General features: G+C 40.6%; 1 protein-coding gene across 2 annotated transcripts in view; it reads right to left on the bottom strand.

Annotated features, from left to right (window-relative positions):
• Tmbim6 (transmembrane BAX inhibitor motif containing 6) overlaps nt 1-9,336 on the bottom strand; it is a 23,160-nt gene that overhangs the window by 13,264 nt on the left and 560 nt on the right. The window contains exon 1 of one of the 2 annotated variants that reach the window (XM_013508467.1): nt 4,959-4,965. The exons of the other annotated variant lie outside the window; for it this stretch is intronic. The gene's annotated coding sequence lies outside the window, so the exon portion shown is untranslated. Of the gene's footprint in view, nt 1-4,958; nt 4,966-9,336 lie in introns of those variants that run through there. 2 annotated transcript variants of the gene reach the window in all.

The raw sequence follows: 9,336 nt of genomic DNA, 5'->3' as shown, positions 1-9,336 counted from the left end.
AAAAAAAAAAAAAAAAAAAAAAAAAAAAAGAAAAAAAGAAAAAGCTAAGAGAATTCCCTCAAGAATTAAAAGTAAAGCTGTACTAGGACTGGTTTTAAATATGCATATGTAGGAATTGTCTACTTAATACATTTTAGAAATGAAAGGAATTCACAATTTTACAAGAAAATTTCTATACCTCTATGAAAATAAATTTAGGCAAAAAGGATTTTCTAGTTTTATTTTAGTTTTGGAACCTTTCTTATAAAGATTGGAACAGGTCAAGGTTTCTTTTATATCCTTCAGCAAGATATCCTAAATGTAGTATTTTACCATATTTACTTTATCATATCTATACCTATTTATCTTTTAGAAACTGTCAGGCACCATGGGTTTTTGTTTTGTTTTGAGACGGGGCCTAACTCTAATTCAGGCCTTCATTTCGTGGCAGTCCTGCCTCAGTATCCCAAGTGCTAGCAGGAATGCACACCCAGCTTGGAAGGGCTTTTTTTTTTTTTTTGAAACAGGGTCTCACTGTGAAGTTCAGGCTGTCCTTGAGTTTACTATGTAGCCCAGGCTGACCTTGAACTCACAATGATCCTCCTGCCTCAATCTCCCAAGCGCTGGGATTACAGGCGTGCACTAGAGAAAGGGCATTTTAAAAGTGAACCATACCTCAATTACTGTAATCAACATCATAAAATCATGCTCTTAAATTTTGCTCCCTCTCCCACCTTGCATGCACCCTAAATAAACACAATCAACAGAACTAAAAGATCTGATCAAGAGTCCTCATCTTTCCTAAGTACAAATCACCAAATTATTATCAGACCCATGATGCCTATCTATTTCAAATCTAACAAACAGGGAGGAGGGGAAAGAAGAGGATTCAAACACCAAAGTGTTTGTCCGGCACAGTGGCACATGCCTATAATCCCAGCATTTGAGAGGCTGAGGCATGAGGATCAGTATAAATTCGAGGCCAGTCTGGACTACATAGTGAATTTAAAGTCTGCCTACCTAAACTACACAATGTGACCTTACCTCAAAAACAAAAACAACTACACAAAACAACCAGAAAGATAAGCCTTTTGAAAGGCCAACTATTAATGCCTATTCTAAACAGCACAGGCACAATACTCACTCAGCATAATTAATCTAAGCAATGGCACTCGAAAGGCTGAGGCAGGAGGATCCTTGCGAGTTCGAGACCAGCCGGGGCTACAAAGTGATCCCAAGGCCAGCCTGAACTGCATAGCGAGACCCTGTCTCAAAAAGACACACACACACACACACAACAAACAAAAAATCTAAACAATGAATTATATACAATCCTGAAATCAATTTCCTGAGGAACCTTGGACCAGTGAAAAGAGACCACTGTTAGAATCCACAAGCATCACTACCACTAGTTTCTTGAGGCTCTTCTCCCTCAGTGAAACAATCACAATGGCTGGCTGGCTTTCTTTCATTGCCTTTGTCTCACCAGTATCCCACTCACCTTACTTCTTTTGTTGTTTCTGTTCCTAAGGATGGATACAGTTGAAAGACTGAAGAACCAACCTGCTAAAGCCGCTGCTCTAAGTCATCCAGCTCTGGGCTCACTTATCTAGATGGTGCAATTATTGCAAGCTGTTGCAAGGTCAAGCGCAACCTTCCTAACCCATGATGAACACATCCTCTAGAGAATACACTTACAGGATGGCAGAATTCAGGACCTGCAAAGTGTCTCTGTTTAAGGCATCCATTAACACCCCTAATGACATCCCTAGACACGACTTGCAACAACACTGAAGCAACCTGCAAAGCCAACCTTTTCAGTACTCACAACAGCAACAGAGAAGAATCTATTGTTTCCAATTTCAAGACTCAAAAGGGAGAGAAAGCCTCAAATACCCAGAGGACCATTAGTCAGAAAGGGGTAATACTCATGTAACCAGACACCTCTGAGCGCAAACTGCAGGAGATGACAATGGCAGAAATCACTTTTTCCTAGTTTGTCCTCTGACATGTCCCAGGGGTACTGTCTCTTCTTGGGATTCTTTTTCTTTTCTCTTCTCTTTTCTTTGCTTTTTGGAGACATGGTCTCGGTATGTAGTTGAGGCTGGATTTTAACTCACTATATAGCCCAGGCTGGTTTCAACTCATAGCGATCCTCTTGCCTCAGCTTCCTGAATGCTGTGACTACAGACATGCCCCACCATACCCAGCCTATGCAACTCTTTGTTAGCCAGGTGTGGTGGCACACTTTGCCTGTAATCCCAGGGTCTCACTGTGCAGTTCAGGCTGGCCTTGAGCTCACTTTGTAGCCCAGGCTGGTCCCGAACTTGCAACGATCCTGCCTCAGCCTCCCGATTGCTGGGATTACAGGCGTGTGCCACCATGCCCAGCCTTAGTTGTTTATTAGTGTATTTGGAGGACGTAATGATTACATTCATCGTGGATTCTCTTACAATAGTTGATGAAAAAAATCAAAACCATCAAAGCCTGTATGGGTAAACAGGGAGATGTCAAATAGTAATTCCACCTCGAATTCGTACTAGCTTATAAGGTTTGTTTTTTGAGACAGGGTCTCACTATGTAGCCCAAGCTGCCCTCGAACTTGCGGCAATGGTCCTGCCTCACTCAGCCTTGCCAAGCTAAAACCTATTCTTTATTATTAGAACCTTTTCCAAAATTTAAGCACTATGTGTAACTACCAAATTATAAAGATGCAAAAGTGCAGAGCCATTTTAATGGCATTATGAAGAAAAAAATTAAAGTACACATTTAATGCATATAACAATGTATGTAACAATTTATTTTAGAAATGTGAAAAACTGAGGGGAAAATGGTAGGTTTTAGAATCAAGAAATTGCTGAGTGTACTGTGGAAATCAGTTTGGAGATTCCTCAGAAAACTAGGTCTAGAGGTCCCATTCAACTCAGCTATCCCCCTGCTGGGTATTTTCCCAGAAGATCTAAAAACGTCGTATCACAGTGATATATGTGCACCTATGTTCATAGCAGCACAATTTGTAAATGCTAAATTGTGGAAGCAACCCAATGTCCATCCACTGAAGACTGGATAAGATAATTGTGGTACTTTTATATAATGAAATATTACTCAGCTATAAAGAAAGATAAACTCAAGGCTTTTATAGGTAAATGGTCACAACTAGAGACAATACTCATAAGTGAAATAAATCAAACATACACGTGCAAGCACTGCACTGTTTCACTAGTGTAAAACCTGAAAGAGTTAATTTAAACTAGGAGATATGACAGACATTGTGAATTGATAGGAAAGCACTCAAAGGTAAAGGGCAACTGGGATGTGGGAAAAGAGAAGGGAAAGAAGGAGAAATTTTGTATGTATGTATATACAGGATAGTTAACATGGCTGCTCTATTGTCTTGTATTTCTTTGCTGAAAGAAACTGTCAATGAGTCCTTGGTTGATCAGCATTGCATGTCTATATCTGTTTTCATGAGAAACCACTTTGAAGATATCAATATGTAATACAACAAGCATTGTTAATTCCCTACCACTTTGTTTGTAACTCTGTACTGTCTGTACTGTTCTTTTACTATTTTGTAAAATGCTGTCTGTCTGTTAATGTCTTCCTCCTTTTATTTTTAAAATAAAAAATTAAAAAAAGAAAAAAAAGAAATTGCTGGGTGTGGTGGCACATGCCTGTAATACCACCAACTTGGGAGGCTGAGGCAGTAGGATCATTGTGAGTTCCAGGCCAGCCTGAACTGCATAGCAAGACCCTGTCTCAAAAAGACAAAAAAACAAAAAACAAAAAACAAAAAAAACCAAGAAATTATGATAGGGTTATTCCAGATCGAGAACAACTAATGCAAAAACAAGCAACAAGATAAAATGTTTCTGCAAGATTTACCAGATGGAATAAGCTTACCAGGTTTCCACCTTAGCCTTAATCAGGCATGCTCAGAAACTAAGCAAGAGATACCTACATTTTAAAAAGCCAATATTGTAAACTCAGCTGAACAAGATTAAATTGCACTCATAACTCAAAAACAGCAGTCTCAGACCAAAGTATTTTCAGTCCCACAAAAGGCTGGCTCTTAACAGAACTTCAAGTATTCAAACCATTAGACAAGTAACTCAGCTATCATAAAAGGGCTCTACAGTTAAATGAAAATCTTTGCTTTAAAAAGTATAAATTTGGTATGGTGGCACATGCTTGTAAAAAAAAAAAGCATATTAAAATTGTATTACATGTTTATTTTTAAAGTAAATAAAAAAGTACAAGTTGCTCAAAAACTCAACACTGCCTCTAACACACATGTAAACCCGTAACAAAATCATTAACAACCCTCATCTGTCTCATGCTAAACCACAAATCCTACAGAAATCTAGATGATGGATCCTCTCCCACCCCCCCAGTTCTATAAATACTCACCTCTAAAGCAGAGAAAAGGGATTATTTACATAAAATACAACATGGACAGTGCCTTCTGGGGTCATGGGAAATTTGCCTATGCTGCAACTGCAAACACAAATGTTCAGGCATTACCGATAACCAAATTTCTTTAATTTGGTTCAAAGCCTTATTTTATGCCTTCATTGGTTTAAGGCAGGAACTCTAAATTTTGTCAGAATCTGTCAAAATTCTTCTGTGGTTCCCAGGGTCAGCCTCTTCTACCAGTGGGACTGACTCAAAATTACAAAACAAAAAGCTAAGGGCTTACGGTCTAGCTTTACCAAGAAAGAAAACACAATGACATTGAGTTAGGTATTTTAGGTATTTCTTTCTCTTTTTTTGAGACACGATCTTGGTGTGTAGCCCCTCCTGCTTCTGAGTGCTGGCATTATAGACGTGCCCCATCATGCCCAGCTCTAAATTATGTGCAGCCTGTTTCAGCTTGAGGAAGGAAGTACAGCAGAGGTGGAAGGAGACAACAGATCATCAGTGGACATGTATGTCCTGTTTAATCCTTGCTGCATTTGTTCCAGGTGTATCTTCCTTACCTTTGCCCTAAAATGAAAATTATCAAAGGTCAACCCTTAAATCCCTACAATACTCTTCCAACACACCTAGTGACTAAAGTGCAGATGAAACATACTGCAGTTGCCAAACCTATGCAAAACAGAAACTATCATATATTCAGTATTCATTTTAAGTAGTCTTGGTTTTGAAAAATAACTTGCTGAGGGCTGAGGATACAACTCTATGGAAAAGCATTTGCTTACTATGCATGAGGACTTGGGTTTAACCCCTAGCTAGACTTTTACAAGTCTAGCTTTTACAATTAATTAGACTGAGTTCCATCCTTGGTATCAAAAAATAAAATAAAATAAAATAAAATAAAATAAAATAAAATAAAATAAAATAAAATAATTTAGGCTGGGTTATGGTGACACATGCTGATAATCCCAGCCCTTAGGAGGCTGAGGAAGGAGGATTGCCAAGAAGCCATCCTGGACTACATAATGGTAGTACAGTTCAAGGCCAGCCTGAACTACATAGCAAAACCCTGGCTCAAAATAGCTTCCCAAAATAAAACAGGGGAGGGGACGGAGAAGGGGGAGGAGGAAAGGAAGGGAAGGGAGGGAAGGGGAAAGAAGGGAAGGCAGGGAGGGAAGGAAGGAAGGAAGGAAAGAGGCCAGACAAATGCTAAGCCAGGACAGAAGCAGCCTCAATGTATACAACTTAACATTGCCAGTGAATCAAAGAAAAATAAGTTCACTTTTAAATATTACATTGTGAACTGCTGTTTTTCCTCCTATTGTATTAATTCAACTGTCTCCAAATACCCAGAAGATACCAACCTGCTACTTAGAAAAATCCTAGATGGTTCTTGAAGAGGGCAATGATTGTCACTGTTCAGTAGCTCTTACACTTCCGCATAACCATGTCCCTAATATAGTGAGGTTAAGAGCATCCCCTGCGGTTGGAATCCATGTGTGAAGCTCTGGGTTCAATCACCAAAATGAACCTCTTGTTTTCCTGCTCTTTAAATCCTGACTATTTCTTTAGTTGGGTAACATGAAGCAAGCTTCTGGCACTAAACCCCACTATGTTTCAGTTTGACATTTATAAAGTACAGTAATAATATATTTATTTCATAGGGTTGAGGACTAAGTGAGGTAATTAATAAAGTGCTTAGAATAGGGCTTTTTACATAGCACAAGAATACATTTTAACCAAAAGGTTTAGCTTTTAAAATTAGAAAAGGGAGCCAGGTGTGGTGGCACATGCCTGTAATCCCAGCACTCAAGAGGCTGAGGCAGGAGGATCCTTGCGAGTTTGAGACCCGCCTGGGCTACAAAGTGAGCTCAATGCCACTTGAACTGCATAGCGAGACCCTGTCTCAAAAAAGAAAAAATTAATTAGGCTGGGCATGGTGGCACATGCCTATAATCCCAGCCCTTAGGAGGACTGCCAAGAAGCCATCCTGGACTACATAATGGTAGTACAGTTCAAGCTCAGCCTGAACTACACAGCAAGACCCTGGCTCAAAATATCACACCCCCGCCACAAAAATAATAATAAAGCCTAGTTTTACACGACATTTACCTGGGCCTGATCTGCATGTCATGGAAACTAATTTTTAAAAATTACTCTACTGTAACTCACAACTACCTGTATTGTGGAGGTTTAATATTTCCCTAAATGAGCAGGGTGTGGTGGCACAAACCTGTAATCCAAGCACTTGGGAGGCTGAGGTAGGAGAATCATTTTGAGTTCAAAACCAGCCTGGGCTACAAAGTGAGCTCAAGGCAAGCCTAAACTAGCAAGACCTTGTTTCAAAAAGACCAAAAAAAAAAAATTTTTTTTTCCCTAAGTGAGAGTAAAGTTATATTGGGAGTGGTCTAATGTAACTGTAAGCTGAAATACAAAGGACCATGATAAACCTTATTACTGGTTAAAACTATTCTTTTTTTGTTTTTTTGAGAAAAGGTCTCACTATGCAGTCCAGGCTGGCCTCCAACTCACAACAACCCTCCTGCCTCAGCCTACCCAGGTGCTGGGAGTACAGGTGTGCACCACCACACCCGGTAAAACTATTGTTTAAATGGCATACGTCTCTGGTACATTTTCACTGTTCCTCCTACCCACAGGTCTGTAAGGTGTTTTGACACAGCCTAGTAACCACTAAGTGATAACAGGATGTGTTGGAGACTTTGATGAAGTAATTGGTCATTAGCCTGATACTTTTCCTACCACTCCCTGGAGATAGATCAGCTCAGTTTCAGGACAATCCAAGGAATTCCAATTCAACCAGGGCTGGGCTTTAATTGTCTCAGATCAAGACCTTAAAATGTTTAGGCTCTCCCTTAAATTCGACCCAAATCCCTGGATTAGCTAACACTGAATCCATCTCTTGAGCAGCTGGAGCTGGACGCCCACCACTTCCAAGATAATTCTATGTTTTGTATCAAGTTTTGACACTAGTGAATTTCCCTCTCTCTAACCACAACTGTTTGACAGAACTCAATTGTATGTAAGGAGGCCCCAATGTCCTAAATACTTAATCCTCTTCAGTATAAACCAGTAATCCTTCCCCAATAACACTATATTTAGCACAAGTAAGAGGAAGCATAAATTAGGGCACTTCACCAGCACCCTAGAAGCTCTTTGCTTCTTTCCCCAAAGTTTTTGGATTCTAGTTAATTGTGCAGGGACTTCACACTGTGAGCATAGAGCTTGCATCTGACTCACCCCACCTAATCCCCTAGATTTAATCACAACAATGTCTAGAGCAAATCTACACCCCTGTTACCGGATCCAAGAGTACTGCAACCTTCAAATTTTTTAGCTGGCTCAAGGTAGAACCTACCTTCTGGGGGTCACTCAAGTGGCCCTAAAAAAAACCAATCCAATCCCTGTAGCCTTTCTCTCTTTTGTCTTGAGCAATGTCTTTGAAAAATGTGCATAATATAATAACTACAGAGAGCTCCATGAAATCTGAGTAGAAACTCTGGGGGAACAAAACTGGGTTCAGCAGAAAATACTTGCACCAGATTCTAGAGCGAAATCAAAGTAGCAAAGGCAAATTTAGAAGACGGCATTCAGTCCCATTTTATGCCTTCCTAAGAAGATTCAGTGATTTCCCCAGAGGATATTAACACCCTTGGGAAGTTTATGAAATAAAATGAAATTCTTCAGGCCAGCAGAAGTGGCTTCTATAACATTATTACTGACTACATTTACACAAAATCTTCTCTAACTTTAAAAATGCTTTTACACACATCATCTCCTTTGGTCTTCACACATCAATCCATGAGGAAAGAACAAGAATGATTAGTCCTATATCACCAAAAACTTTAAAACGCTTAAAATGGTAAAGTACTGAGACTGGGTGTTTCACATCAATAATTCCAGCTACTCAAGAGTTCAAGGCCAGCCTGAATAATTTAGTAAGACCCTGTCTCCAAAAACCCAATACATACATACATACATATACACATACGTAATTACAACTGAGGATATAGCACAATGTTAACAGTGCTTGCCTAGCATATGGGCAGTCCTGGTTCAAACCCTAGCGTGGGAGCAGGCAGTTCCAGCCACAGAACAAGAAAAATCTTTAAACCAAACTCCCAATATATGCTGATTCTGTGATCACATTCTTCTGTATTTTGCAGCATTTCTACAAGAAGCACGAAATATCCATAATGAAGTGGGGGGACTGAAGATACTAAGTATCAAGATCAATTTTACCTATTCCTTAAAAAAAAAATCTCGGCCAGGCGTGGCGGTAATCCCAGCACTCTGGAGGCAGGCAGAGACAGGACAAGGAAACATCAGGAAGAGTTCATCTAGTAATTACATAAGTAAATGTATATACACAAGCCATAGAACTGTGGCTTTTGCCAGGCTGGTGGCACTCCTCTTAATTCCAGCACTCGGGAGGCTGAGGCAGGAGTATCGCTTCGAATTCGAAGCCAGCCTGAATTACATAGTGAGATCCTATTTCAAACAAACAAACAAAAGTTATCCAATGCAATCTTGGGGCGGGTACCGGGAATCGAACTCAGGACCTTGAGCTTGACAGGCAGGCGCTGTGCCACAGAGCTGCAGGCCCCACCCGGTACCCTTTCTTGACTTAAATTCCTAAGTTACGCATACAGCTAAAGATAAAGTACAAGTAAATGTCAACAAGTACCTAGAAAAGTCCATTCGCCATTAACCTTCGACCTTAAACCCCTCAGGCACAGTCAGCTCTGGCCGGGGTGACAGCCACAGGTTAACTATTGCTAGAGCAGGGTCTCAAGTTCGAGGCGAGTTTTGCGGCGGGGTCACCGGAAAGCGGCCGGGGTAGGCAGGGCGCCGGGCGAGCTCGGGGCGGCCAATCGCGCCCGCGGCCAACACGCGCAGCACCGCCCCACGCAGCAGACGCGC

This window comes from Chinchilla lanigera, unplaced genomic scaffold (genome assembly GCF_000276665.1).
Source record: "Chinchilla lanigera isolate Chin_1 unplaced genomic scaffold, ChiLan1.0 scaffold00146, whole genome shotgun sequence".
Classification (NCBI taxonomy): Eukaryota; Metazoa; Chordata; class Mammalia; order Rodentia; family Chinchillidae; genus Chinchilla; species Chinchilla lanigera.
The sequence above is the reverse complement of the archived record's forward strand: the minus strand, read 5'-3'. Positions and strand labels throughout refer to the sequence as shown.